This window comes from Dermacentor andersoni, chromosome 5 (assembly GCF_023375885.2).
Source record: "Dermacentor andersoni chromosome 5, qqDerAnde1_hic_scaffold, whole genome shotgun sequence".
Classification (NCBI taxonomy): Eukaryota; Metazoa; Arthropoda; class Arachnida; order Ixodida; family Ixodidae; genus Dermacentor; species Dermacentor andersoni.
In genome coordinates, this window is record NC_092818.1 from 181274188 (window position 1) to 181288603 (window position 14416).

The window sequence follows — 14416 nt, forward strand, 5'->3', positions numbered from 1 at the left end:
GTTTTGTCCAAAAATGAGCATCAGCTTTTATGGTCGGCTTAATGTTTTTTTTTTTTTTTAAAGCATGAGCATTTCAAGCTTGGTACATGCCTCTGGACAAAATTACAAAGAACGCACCATGGAACTAATAACAACAAAAGAACTGGAATGTGTATAGAAGCCCCTTCGGGCGTCCGTTATAGACGAGCTGTAAAAAACGTTACAAGCCTTAGGAAAGCGGAGGCGCATAACACTTCAATAATAGTTTTCCGACATAAGGTAAGAACGCCTTCAGCACTTGTTCGAAAACTTCATCGCTTAATGTGACAATCAGAACCATGCGATTCGTGCAGTGACAAAGAAAAAAAGAATGTGAACAGCCCCCCACCACCTCTCCTTCCTTTTGACTGACCCATTAATGCGCCCTAATATATGTATATTGAAATAATATCGTACAATGAAATGAGATTAAAATTTTGCAAAAGTCTGCTTCGGCGCCGAGTACCGGTAAGAAGGGTCGCTTTATCCTAACTGCAGCGCAGGGCCAATTTGCGCTGGTGGCGTCACCATCGATGCTTGGTATAGATGAGCGCACATGGCAATTCCCCAGAGTCCTTTACATCTAATTCGTTGGTCTTGATCTCGGCTGAGTGCAATAATCCACTTCAAAGCAAAGAGCATCGCGTCGCACTATCAGGTTGCCTCTTAGATTTATTCTGCCCGAGTTTCAATTTGCACGGCTTGAAGGGCGTCGAGGTGACACTGTGTAGGGTGCCGCAATCCGGTAACGAAAGGGGCACCGTCGGACGATGCCACCTCTTCAGCTGAGCTCCCTACACAAGGCAGTAGCCCGTGCGTGCCATGAAGACGAAGACCACGAAGCTGTAGAATGCCGGCGGGCCCGCCATGCCCCACTTCTGCAAAGCTGCAAAGTACCCGTCCCTCGGGATGGCACCCTTGTGGCGCGCCTGGAGATAGGCGGCCAACGTCGCTGGCTTCACGCCTGTCTTCCCGAAGCCAGCCTTGTTGAGTAGCCACGGTGTGAACATGGTGCCGGCATAGCCGACAACTGCAAAAGGTACGTTTATGAGGAAATTATATCTATGCCGTTGGGAAGCGGGGCGTCGTTGCAGACAATACACTTTTCGGGGGTGCCCCTTTTGATCTCTCAGGTGCCTCGCGGCGCACGGCAGTACTGCGATGGCACTCGCCGCTGACCATCGATAGACACATTGCACGTGGTACGCGACCTGTCTATGCAAGACTGATAGTACATACGGGTCCATACCCGTCCGTACATACATTGTTCCGTCCACCCATACTACGAAATATCCCCTGATCCATCGCTACCGACGTACATCCGTGAGTCAATATTAGTCTGTCAGTGAAATGCTAGTCAGTCAATAAATAAAAAAATAAATATAAATAAATAAAATAAATAAATAAAGTAATTAATCAGTTTGTAAAACATTCGTATATTGATTTATTTAATAATTATTTTGTGTGTCTGTATATAACACAGCATAAATATTTACTCACTGAAACCAAGGACCAATCTGATGAGGGTAAACATTGCGGTTATCTGTAAAAAAGCGGCAGGAAATGGTAGCCCATATGTAAAAAAAAGCACTAGTCACAGTCAAACGTAATATTACGAAAAAAATGGCCGAAGCAATAAAAAACTTCTGACTTAAATCGGGGCTATTCTACCCTTATACCTCCGGAACAAGGATGACAACCGACAGTAAAGAAAGTGGTCAGTGCCTGCTGCATCTGCGGCCGACAACTCGAAGTCTGCGCAGGTACACTTCTGTACGGTGGTTCAATCATATTCTCTGTCGAAGCGACATGCCCTGCCTTTTTTATCATTATTATTGTATCAGCACTTGCAAGTATTCGCGATTACTCGGCCAAAATGTGAAGCGCTTTGTTCGTTTTGTATCCTTCAAGAACCTGCAGTCTTGATGCTTGCCGCTGTGTTAGTGACATGCACACAGAATGCGACGGTAATACGGTTAGGCTGGAGCCAAACTCAACGCATGCAAGTTATCATTGTGAAATCAACGCTCATCCGTAACACCGTGTAATTGCCATTACAGCCAATAGACTTCCGTGTTGCCCCCATAGCGGCAACAGACTGCGCCCGCCCTGTCCTACGTGTCCCTTATTTGTTAGTATTTTTGTCACGCGGTTCTGCATATGTACTCACGAAATGACCAAGGCCAAACTTAAGCTCTATTGTAACAGTGACCTCATGTCGGAAAAGTCAACAATTTGGTAACGCGGTGCCTTGCGTGGTCCGACACATATTGGCGGCTTGTTATGCGAGCCGCATTTTCTGTGAGAAAGCGGCAGCTATTATTATAAGCGCAGCATCTGCTGCGTCAAAGCTGACGCGATATGTATGTAGGCGTACACATGATGAATCCAGACATAAAAAAAAAAGAAATTGTTGTACATGCCGAAACCATATATGATTATAAGGTACGCCGTATAATGGGGGGACTCTGGATTAATTCTGAACAGCTGGGGTTTTTAGACGTGCACCGTTCTCTAAGCATATGAGTGTTGTTGCATTTCGTGCCTACCAATATGCCGCCGCCGCAGCCTGGATGGAACCTTGAGTTCGGCAGCGCAACGCCGTGCAACTGGGATACAGCGCTGGGTCCAGCTGACCTTAATGAACTCGAAAAATATCGTAGATGTATCGTAGATATATAGTGCGAGTTTGCCGGGATCCGGTAGTTAAGCAGGAACCTGTTGGTTGAGGACTCACGTACGAAAAAAAAAATGCTTTGTTTCCTATGTTTCGGCCGGGGTACGGCCTTCATCAGGGAATACGTGAAACGGTAAGGCGGTGTGCTTAATACCTACCTACCTGGCGAAAGAAACTTGCACCACGGAATGGTCGTTGGAACAGGTGTTAGAACGTGCGTTCTCAACCTACAAGTGCCTACATACAATACATATACTGTATATACATATAATATCAAAAAGCCACCAGCCTGCAAACAAGACACCAAGGACAACATAGGGGAAATTACTTACTCGGTGGCCAGCAATTTTTTGTCTGCAGCTGTGTCTCAAATTTGTTTTCATTTCTCGGGACTAATTTGTTGTCAAGTTTCCTTTCTTTTTTCTTCGTTGTTTTTTTTTTTTTTTTTGCTATATGGACCTACAACGAACAGCCACGTCCGTCTACCTTCGTCCCCTCAATTACAAGTAATTAGGCTTTAGAAGCTGTACACATGTTTCTCAAGGACGTTATTTAAAATTGACAAGGTTGGTGGGCTGGTCTGGTGATGCAATAAAAGCTGGGCTCTTATACTGACTACATTTTGTAATGGAAACGTTGAGGCTATTGAATGAATGAACGGATTAATTAATTAATTAATTAATTAATTAATTAATAATAAATGGTCACGCACCGGAAGGAGTGTCTACAGCCGGTGCAGGTGAGGTAGCTTGTTAACTGATGCTGCGAAGTTTCTGCGGAAGGCGACGATCGAATTCGTTCCTGAAAGTCCTGTGATGCAGGTGTACAAAAAAAAATCCAGTAATTTCCGTGTGGGTGCCAATATGAGCAACAGGATTATTCACTTCCCTGTATTAAATTAGTCAGCTTTACTGATATACGCGCGTGATATACGAGAAAAGAAAGACACGAATTTTTTATGGACAGCTGTGTTCTTTTACGTTCAGGTCAGAAAAGTGATAAACAGGCGTTTACGGAACAGGCGTGCCTTGAAGCTGATAATCTAACAGCACAGTACACCCATTTTGCCTCTCAGTCTCAAATAAATAAGTAAGAGTAGGGCAGATTGCAAGTTTTTGTTTGACTACCTAATTGATTGATATTTTTTTTCGCTACGCTTGTGACCTAAAGAAAAGCAATACGAATATATTGTTGAATAAACCCAGCAGCTTATATTTACACTACACAAATACTGTGCACGAAGCCGACCTCAGAAAGCAGTCACTGCATTGTACCGTTTTCACAGCAGCTCGTGTTTCCGGCTTCCATCATTGTTTCTTGTTCGTAATGCCAGTGAGCCAATATGTTAAGACGGCACGCACTACGGTTCTATACGTTGAAACGCGCCTTAATTATGAGACGAAGTTCAACTAAGTGTAGTTGCCTTAAGAAACATAAATGCAACATCGTTCATAGAGAATACGAGTGACGTTGGGCCATATGAATGACAGATCTGTCTGGTGAAAATTAAACGGCACAACCAACCGCGCACGCAGTCTTTATCACTGTGTAGAGAAAAGCCTGCGCATACTAGCCTATTAAGGTGAAAGCCTTAAGTGGCTCGTTGCAATGACTCATACCCGAAAAAAACGGTGTCTAGTCGAGTGGTTCAAAGAATATCATCAAGTCGAGTGATTTAAGAAAAGCTGAAGACTGGTAGAGACAACATCATCAGTAATGGCTCATACCCGAAAAAAAAGAAAAGAAATCTGGGATGGCTCATAGCCCCTAAAGCAAGCAAAGATGCACTGGCTGAATATGAAAAAAGAAACGAAGAAAAAGAAGGAACAAAAGAAGGAACAAAAGTAACCAAAACCACACGAAAGAACAAAAAAGGAAGAACGAAAGAAAGAAAGGAACGAAAAGAAGACTGCAAGAAAGAAAGGACAAAAGAAAGAATTAAATAACGTTTAGAACTCGGTCACCGCGACGCTTTCGGCTACGCAGGGACACTCTCGTTATGATTTATCGTATGTATGTTCGGCCCATATTGAAATTCGGGTGCGTTTTCTTCTCTGGTAGGCCAGCATACGAGATTAACCTCCTCGTTCGTCTAGAGCTCTGCGGATTTATGTTGGTTCGCTCAAAGTTGCTGCTAATAATGTACTATACCAAGAAGACTGATTGCCTGCACTTCTTTAAAGATTCCGGATTACGTCTAGATAGTGCATTGGGCGCTCGCATGTATCGTTGAGGAAATCGACCTACAGCTCAATGCGTTTGCTTCACACTGCCGCTCGTTATGTCTTGCAAGAAATCCGAACCCTCCGATCAGATAACTTACAAGGCCCGCTCGCCAGGTCACCTTGCATATTTTGGTTATACGCTGGAACTTGTTACGTGTCCTCTAGGCATCGTTCGCCCACAATTATTTTTCACATTCGTTCATTATTAGCAGAGACAAACATTTCAGTGCCGCGAACCCATGATTTCAGGAGGCGAGCGTCACCGCCTACATAAAGCTGTCTCCACTTGGCTCCGTCTAGAATCCGCAAGTGAAATTCCTTCCCTGCGTTCTCTCGTACCAGAGCTGGAGGACTGCGTAACGCATGTATCATGGGCCCCGTCTTCTTTTTTCTTACTGTTTTCCTGCGTGGCGCACTTCGGCTGACGGTCTATCGCGCGAGCTATCGCGCGGTTGGTTGTTTCATTTCGCGCAGCGCGCACTTTTGCGGGCTCTGCACGAGAACAACTGAGTAGCGGTATGAGTCAGTGCTAGACGAACACTGAGGCAGGCGCAAGCACACCACGGAGCATCGTCGCGCGCTGGTACACGATAGAAAATGGCACATGTAGTTTCGCTCTCTGCGCGCACGACAGCAGGACGTGGTAACGAGCAGACGAAGCTAAGGTACATCTCCCTTGCTATGGTACCAAGTAAAACAAAGACACGCAGGCATTCCGTTTGTAGGTTTTATTGTTCCTCTAAACTTTAATTCCTCTATTGAAGCAACTAATCAAACAAAGAACTGCTGTTGCATTGAATAATTCTCAAGCTCACGTGCCACCGTGAGCGACGTCACAGTGCTGCCATGTAGGTAGGCGCACTTGTGCGATATTTGTCGACTCTCCGGCTGGGAACGCGGCACCCAAGAGGAGAAGGGCAAACGGCGCTTCATTTGAAATTTAGGCTCTTTCCGCGTCGCGTATAGACGTAATACTTAGCACACACGATCGGTAGCGTGCATTTTGTGCATTGCGCTTGTGAGCTTAAGATGGCCGGATCAGGTGAGCGGCGCTTTAATGCATTGCCACGTGTGCAGCAGCCTTGCGCCTTCACGTGTTGCAGGAGTGTAACAAGCTGCCGATTTTTTTTTCAGTACCTTACTGAATCGCGAGTGTTCACCAGCGGATACTGGAGCAGGTCAACGTAGACCCCGCATGGCACCTCACCAGATCGTACCGGAATCAGCCGTGACTTGCGAATGCTGGCACGTCCCTTGGGGGGTGAGGTGATGGGGGGTGGAATGCCGGTTCCAATCGCAGGAACAACGTATGGCCTCCTCTCGGTCGCCCCCCACCGGCTAACAATGGTGAAAAAATTACGGCAGATTAAGGACAGTTGTCGGAGTCATCGTTAAGCGGGGCTAGAAACTTGGAGTGAAATGTTTCAATTAAATGCTATGCAACGACACACATGATTTCACTTGAACAGACGATGGCGCAGAGGCATGCAAAATTGTTTCATTTCCAAGTACGCGCGAGGCAAGTCTTTGGCCCATGGTAGTTTTGTGGCCTTTGGCTTTACGGTAACGCGTACGTAACTATTCGCTGTTTAGACCGCGTGCTGACGTGCCTGTCCAGCAGGACGGCAAGGCACGAATAGCCCCACCACGCGATCCACGTAAGGATCGTGGCTGCAGATTGCATAGTCTCCACGAGTGGCTGTCTTCATTACCTTGTCTCCGGTATCGGCCAACTTTACTACTACACTGTCTCAGGGATTGAACACCCTGCGGGACGAGAAGCCGATCGAGTACGTGCACCAATTCCCGAGGAGGAAAGTAAATAGATATTCGCTTTAACGCCGTAAGTGTTTTGACGTCAGCGGCAATAACCACGCTTTTAAAGCGATTTCGACGAACTCAGCGCCATCCACATCGTTTTTCTTCTACTGCACAGAAGGCTGCAGTACCATCGTTTAAAATCCGTGGCTGTTTCGCTCGTTTTTGCTTTTACTATATAATGTCAAAACTTTTCAGCAGCGTTGATTCAGTCTTCATATTCTGCAACATAAATGGCAGCACTGACGGGGCGCGTTCATTGGGGTCTTTGTTTTCTGCTACATAGATGGGAGCACTTTTTCAGCGTTCGAAGACCACGTTTTTCGGAATCGAACGCTTACTACGCATTTTTACCTCGTGTTTAACTGTACCGATTGTGTCAATGACAGGTACATATATTGCATAGTGAAGAACTAAAAGGGCGTTTTCATGTTTAAACGTAAATCAAATTGCTTCAAAAGGCTTTATAAGCGTTTCCGATGCAGTAAAGTTTGCAAGTAAGCCATAAAATAAAGAAAGCTATATAAGGTCACTTGTGATCAATTTAATCAAACAATTTAGGGGTTAACGAAGGAATTATATGCTTGAAGGTGTATGCCTGTTACAGCAAGGAGATTTAGGTACCATTTGTTGTTTCATTGGATAATGCTGTAGAGAGCAAAACTTGTCACATGTGGCCCTGTGGGGGTGCTACAGATGGCTGTATAAGCCAATTTGTTAAATAAGTGCTTCCCTGTGTTAAGCTACTCGACAAGACAAAGTTGGGGATGTGGTCAGCAAAGTTCTGGATGTGGTCACAAAGAAAGCTTCAATTTATAACACCGCGCGGTATACGCTTACAATCTGTAGGAGATGAGAATGCATCAAATGTTCATTAGGGCTACCAATGACACATTTGACAGTTATTGTGCCATTAACCTCCGCCCACACATCACCTCCGTAAAATAAAATAATTAAATGCATACATAACTTCATTCAGTTAAAGCTGTTTTTAGCTTGAGAGGGATACAAACTGTGACGTATGAGCACTTCCTCCATGCATGATCACTTCCTCTAATGAATGTTTTAAGGGTGGGACGTGACGGCTCAATGGAATTCTTTCGCCCTGACTGCATCTGAACACGGTGTAACTTAACCCTCTTCGTAATAAATCTATTTGTTCTGGCGATAAAGGTAATTTTATTGCATAAGAAATACTCGGTTTAAACTTAGGCCTAGCGGTGTTGCACGCAACTCGCAGCGGCATCCAGCACGCTGAATTAAAACTGCCCTGAAGGCTGTGGCCAAGTCTTATTGAGTGCACAGGCTGTTGAATGGCACTGACTACAAGTGTTGCTAAAGGATATCGAGTGACGCGATATAATTACGTTAGAGTCACTTACAGTAAATTAGTCTACTGCAAAGGTAGTGACGCAAGCAAAAAAACAAAAAAAAAAGGGAACTCAGGTTAGATCCACGATAGTGACGTCCCGGATGACTTGAGCCTATTGTAACGTGGCTCTTTTTCAGTAATGTTAATTTTAACGTTAAATTTTCAGTTGCCACTGACTCAGCGCATATTTTTCAATATGTGTAAAGCTACACCGCGTACTGTCGTAAAACGCAACTGCAAGTGGAAGGTGCACCGATTGTTGTTGCTGGTTGTTGCTCGCCAAATGGGCCGAGAAAGCTCCGGCCGGCAAACCAGCAACATCGCCTGTGAGTATGGAAACTGCTTCCGCAATGCTATATTTTGCAAACAAGCACTTTGGGCAAACCACAGCCGCTGGAACCGTCGTTGTCACCTTTGTGCAACGTGTGAACGTGCTCGGTAACCTACGCGTTTTTTGTTATATGACGCCACGCCGATGTGCATGGTTGCGCTGTACAGGCTGACCATAAGTCTCCGCCCTGGCTACTTTGCTAGCTGCGGGCAAAATATACACGCCCGACAAAGAGAGAGAGAGAGAGAGAGAGAGAGAGATCGAAAGCTGCATCGGGCGAGGTATCTTGCAGGACACCCATTAACTACGCATTTCAAATTAGAGGCGAGTAGCAGCTGGGAAAGAGAACACAATATAAATTAATGTATGGAGGTTAAGTAGGGTCTGCTGTTTTATTCGAGTCGTTTCATTCTCATCTTCATTTTTTTTTTGCCCCTCATCAATGCATCGGCAAGCACAGAATTACACTCCTGGTATCGCCATGGTCGGCCACTTTGCGGCAGGCGCGCGAAGAGTCTGAAGAGAACGGTTCTTAAATAATGAGACCACTGAAGTGCATTTGATTTGTGATCCTACGCAGGGAAAGGGGACACTATTTACACGCATTCATTGTTTATATTTTTCCGCTAATCATTTTTCTCTGGCTAACCACAGTTACAAAGTTGCCGCTCAGACCAAGAAGAGGGAAGAGACAGCGTGATATGGGCAGAACGTAAGTAAACAATAAAGAGGAGAACAGTAACTGCCAAGTTAGCGTTCATAAAAACTGGAAACTCTATGCGGTTCAAATTTCTGTGGACAAAATATTGATAACTATGTTTGTTGATATATGTATGATTATCTTGGTATAGAAGTAGACATAAATCTTAAATTAATTGATCAAATAACCGAAGTAAAACGAAAGATTACCTACGGGATCAGGGTGCTCCTAAAGGCACGAAACATATTGAACTATCAACTGCTAACAGTGTTGTACTTTTCATTTATTCATTCCTACATTAACTATTGCGTTACTTGTTCGGGAAACACTTACGTAACCCATTTAAACTCACGCAAATCCTACAGACTCAGGCTATTAGGATAATTATATTTAGCCCATACAACCACGACACCGCATATCTTATACGTACCAATCATATTCTTTCACTCACACAACTCCTTAAATATAACTTCGGTAACTTTTTGTTCCGTCAAATAAATTACAGACGATACGATGGCTTGATACCACAATCTTCTTTAATAAGTACCAATATTACCAGGTTTGCACAAAATGGGAACTTCATTTTACGAAAAATAGTAATTATGGCAAGCAAAGCGTCCATTTTTCATCTGTCGCATTCTAGAACACACTACCATTAGATATAAAAATGCTCAAAGTTCAAGAATTCAAGAAATAAGTAAAGGAATATATTCTGTCGAATACTCGTGCCTGGTTTATACTCACAATCATTCTTTCAGTGTGCCTTCATTTAATTTTCGTTGTCATACCATTAGATTTGTTTGATGTGCTTGTCGTGCATATATATTCAAGTTCGCAAATTATGCTTTGTAAGTCATGTCATTTACGTTGTTAATTTATTAATGTTCAACGACATTATGCTACAGCGCTTTCATTTATGTCTCTTACTTATGCACAGTTAATTCTTCAATTATGCTATTCATACTAATACCTGTACTTCTTCCTTGTTAACGATTTATTAAAACTGTTGGAATCTGTGTTTGATTACGTTTAGCTCGTAAAGGAGGTCCCATTGCGTTCTTTGACTTCGGGGCCTCTTTCTGTATAACATTCTGTAATCTTTCTAATCACCACAGTAAAACCGATTCTGATTCTGAAGTTGTTCGCCTGCAGGAAATATGTAGAGATTAGTTGACAAGAACGTGGGAGGCATAACTGCAAGCGCTGTCTCTGGACAATCTCCAAGCTTCACATGAAATCGTCTCCAGGCTTTTTTATAGGCTCTTCGAATAAACCCTTCTAGCAGAAATGCGTCTCGCACAGAGGTTCGAAGCTTTTCGCGAGGAGTTATTGTGCGGCCGATCTCAATACATTTATCTTGCCGTTGCTCGACGTAAGAAGTGCATCGTGGGACTGCGTCGCGATCGGTCTCCGCTTCGCTCTAGAAGGTAAGAAAGCAAGCTGCACTTACGCTGCGGCCGATAGCGTCGTTCTCCTCTGTGCGCGCTCACGTGCCACGGGATCAGCGCGAGAAGCCTTAGAGCCGCCAGGCTTCATGAGATTGCCAGCTGTTGAATTTAAAGGCGAATTCGGCAAATCGCACCAGTGCTCCCCGGGGTGCCCTGAGGTGACGATGATTGGATGAAACGGCGCATTGGGGCGCCCCCAGTGCGCAACGGTGCGAGTTGGCGAATTCGCCCTAAATCTAACACTCTAGAAGTCAGAATAACGTGAGTGGAAAGAAAATAACAAGCCAGGATGTAGAAATAAGACGAAAAAAAATTGTTGTATTTACTCACTGATTGGGACTAAATTTTACATTGATGCCACCTATGAGGTTCGGGCAATTACGTATTTTTAAAAAGAAAGACACTTGCCATCATCATCATCATCATCATCGTCATCATCTTTCAAGAGCTTGGCTATAGATTTAAGTCAAAGGTATATACGCTTCACACGTATCATTTCCTGTGCGACAAAAAAAGAAAAGCTGCACTGTATTGATAGTTAAGTTTTCTCTCTGGAATTTACACTCACACTGCGAATGTATCTCAACCCTTTTCAAGTTATAATGGAGTTTATTTTTACTCCTTTCTTTGTTCTCTTCGAATTTGCGTCCTTTTCCTTGCGGTAGACTTACCGCTGAAATTCGCGGGGCTCTAATTCCTTTGTGATTATATTCATATTTATATGTGTATGAAATTCTAGCTTTACATTTATTAGTTGTGGTTCTACTTTTCTACCCTGACGTCTTTTTTTCATTGCACAGTCCGCTTCTTGAGAGCTGAACGTCAACATTAAGCATCTTTTCGGGGCATGCCCTCGAAAATCAGCGTCGATGAATAAATGTTTGGCGTCGTCATCTTGATTGTCATGTCACCAACACCACCATCAAGGAAAGAAACCCAATTATTTCTTGTTTCCTTCAAAACATGACGTTGTTAAAAAAACTATCACGGAGATCTAAAGCAGCTTCCTACATTCCCTTTGTTTCTGAAATATAATTGTTTGCAGCGAAACAGGCACACTATTAGAAGTTATTCAAAATAGCCCATCCAAACAACAACATGGCGAAAATACGTCTCACTATCCAGTAAGGCCTGCAACTATCAGGGCTCCACGATGAACTATGGAAAGCAAACACTTTTGTGCTGGGCAACTTCGATCATGCATTTGAAGAAGTGTTCTTAAAAGCGAAGTAAGAGGTGTACTTTTAAGACGAACTGTAACACTTGAATTATAAGAAGAATTAGAATTCGTTGCTTCATTTTGTTATATATATATATATATATATATATATATATATATATATATATATATATATATATATATATATATATATATATATATATATATATATAGTTACAGCGCTATTGTTTGCTATCTTTGTTATTAGAATGGCGATGTATGAACGTATACTGTGTGACACTGCTTTTCTCAAGAACAAAAAAACAGGAAACAAATTGTTAATTCTGCTGCACTGTGCTCTGAACATAGCGTGAATCATGCTACGTGACGTGCAATCGTACACTGCAGGTATAGACCCTCGCCAGGTACTTTGCGACTTCAGCTGCTGTATCTTGAATTGTATCAGGAAAAAGTCGATAAATAAACTAAAATAAAATAAAGTGTTAGCTCGCATGGTTCCATTCATGCAAATGCTGACGGTAACCTTAGCAACATACTCCAACCATGAGTCGCATTACGTTTCAAGTCCTGACCGAAATTGCCGCTAGGGATCAGTGCAGATAAGCTTTTCTTCCGAACCTGCTTGCATGGGCGCGCAGGGAGCGTCACAAAGTTTTCCTTGCCTTTCGTGTGTGAAACAATGTACACGGAAATTTCTACGGCATCTGCTTGTAGTGGCAACAAACGGTGGAACACAACTGTGAACGTTGCACGATTGATTGCTGCCAGCCTTTTCAAAGACAACTTCGCGATCCCCATTCTCTCCCCCCCCCCCCCCTTATTGTACCGTCAAAGCCGCTCGCCAAAATTTGAGTGCGTCTGAGTAGCTCTGCCCGCATCATCGCACATCGGGCGTGTTCTAACTTCACGCTTCAACGTTTCGCAACTACACTGCATGGCCTTCAGCTAGCGACGTTTGAATTAGCGGAGTGTCTGAAATCTGGGCAAGGGCTGTCACAGTGAGCTATATGTTCACTATTACACCGGTTTTTCGTTGTTGTTGTTAGCTTCAAGAAACAGAGGAATCCCAGAAGGGTTCGAAGGAAGGCACGTTCACCTGAGTTGGCATATGTCAGCGTCAGGTATGTTCTATCAAGACTTGTGGGTTAACTCGTTTAGTCTGTCGGGCCATCGGCATCGTAAGGTTAGGGGCCGAAAATCTATTGGGATAATCTACTAGACAGGCCTCCATGCGGCAAAATTGCACCGAGGGGTGCTTTCACTGCTGCGTACGTCGTACTGCGGATCAATCGCCGAGCAAGAGCCTCAATTGCCGCCAGTGTGTATCAAGTTGTGAGATCCGCCACTAAAGCAGCCGCTTGTTTCTCAACCAGGACGATACGACGGGAATTTTTTTGCATGATTTAAATATTGTGGTATTTTTGTAACTGCAATCTTTGCCTTGTCACTAGCGGTTGATTTGTGGCGCTCGTTTTTCGGCTGTAAGCTTGGTTTTGTTCCCTTTTTGTTTTGTTCGTTGCAAGGTTTATTGCAGCGAAGATCAACTGGTGCATCAAACTTTATTGGATGGTGGTGTTTAAGGAATGAACTTTATGCTCAGCTAGACCTTTATGCGAAGGCTCGCACTTCTCTCATAAATGGTGCTTAGTATTAGGCGTCGTTTTTAAATCAAGTATTTGCAGATTAGTTCTAAAGTCCAGCATGCTCCTGTGGACTGCATGCACAAGAATCCGCCGATTGTGCTGTCCACTGAGGAGTAATGTGTATGACCGAAACTTATAAACACTGAGAAAAAGAAGCAAACATAGCGATATAGCGCTGTGTGCAAAGTTTTTCGTGAAATACTGGGCGTGGCGGTTCTGAATAAGCACATACCGTTACTATTTTAAGCAATTATTGACATAGCTGCAATCAGCTTTCAGCCGCTTGCTTCGGCGTAAGTAGTCGCTGAATGTGGCCGCTCTGAAGCTAAGAAAAAATTTTATTACAGAAAATAAAGCACGGAGAGCGTACCTGCCAACTCTGCGAAATTTTGCGCAAAGTTTGCAAACATGGGCTTTCTTTTACGATTTTACCAATGTAGTATCAAGCTTTACGAAAAATAAATTGTGTACGCGGAAATAGTTCACTCTTCTGTCTCCTAACTTGCCGTTTCAACTCTCATGATGATAAAAGCATACCAGAGGGGTACTTGTTTTGAACAAGCTTATAAATATGATTTCCTGAAGAAGGTGAAATGAGCAACTGCAAATTTGTGTAAAAAGTTTGTGTTATCAGCTTTGATGTTTGTAAATGTCCGCAGTTCCAAGTTTGCTGCTGCTTGCGTGCTGTGTCTAAAGGGTCTAAAGATTCAAGGTGTCGGTTCGCTGACAAAGTGCGTGTCAGCGCACTTTGTCACTGCACACTCACTGCACGACACTGCACAATCACAATGCACAATTGGCACTGCTTATAGATCCCCCACGTTCATTTCACGGTCATCTCTCAGTTCGCCATGCTGAACGGTGACCACGCAACTTGTATACGCTTTGGAACTTGCGAATACTATTACTTTATCCTCCAACAGCAGGAAATGCTCTATTTACTTAAAGAAGCAGTTACGCCCAACATCCAACAGACCTTGGACAGAACGATACTCACGAAAGGT

The 14416-nt window shown here is 43.6% G+C and overlaps 1 long non-coding RNA gene across 1 annotated transcript; it reads right to left on the reverse strand.

The window, feature by feature from the left end:
* Positions 1-672: 672 nt before the first annotated feature.
* On the reverse strand, positions 673-10661 carry LOC129384838 (uncharacterized). Its single transcript, XR_008612466.1, has 5 exons — positions 10592-10661; positions 6138-6258; positions 3408-3505; positions 1519-1561; positions 673-1048 (listed from the first exon to the last, which is right to left on the reverse strand). It is a non-coding gene; the product is annotated as an uncharacterized lncRNA (long non-coding RNA).
* Between the last annotated feature and the right edge of the window lie 3755 nt (positions 10662-14416).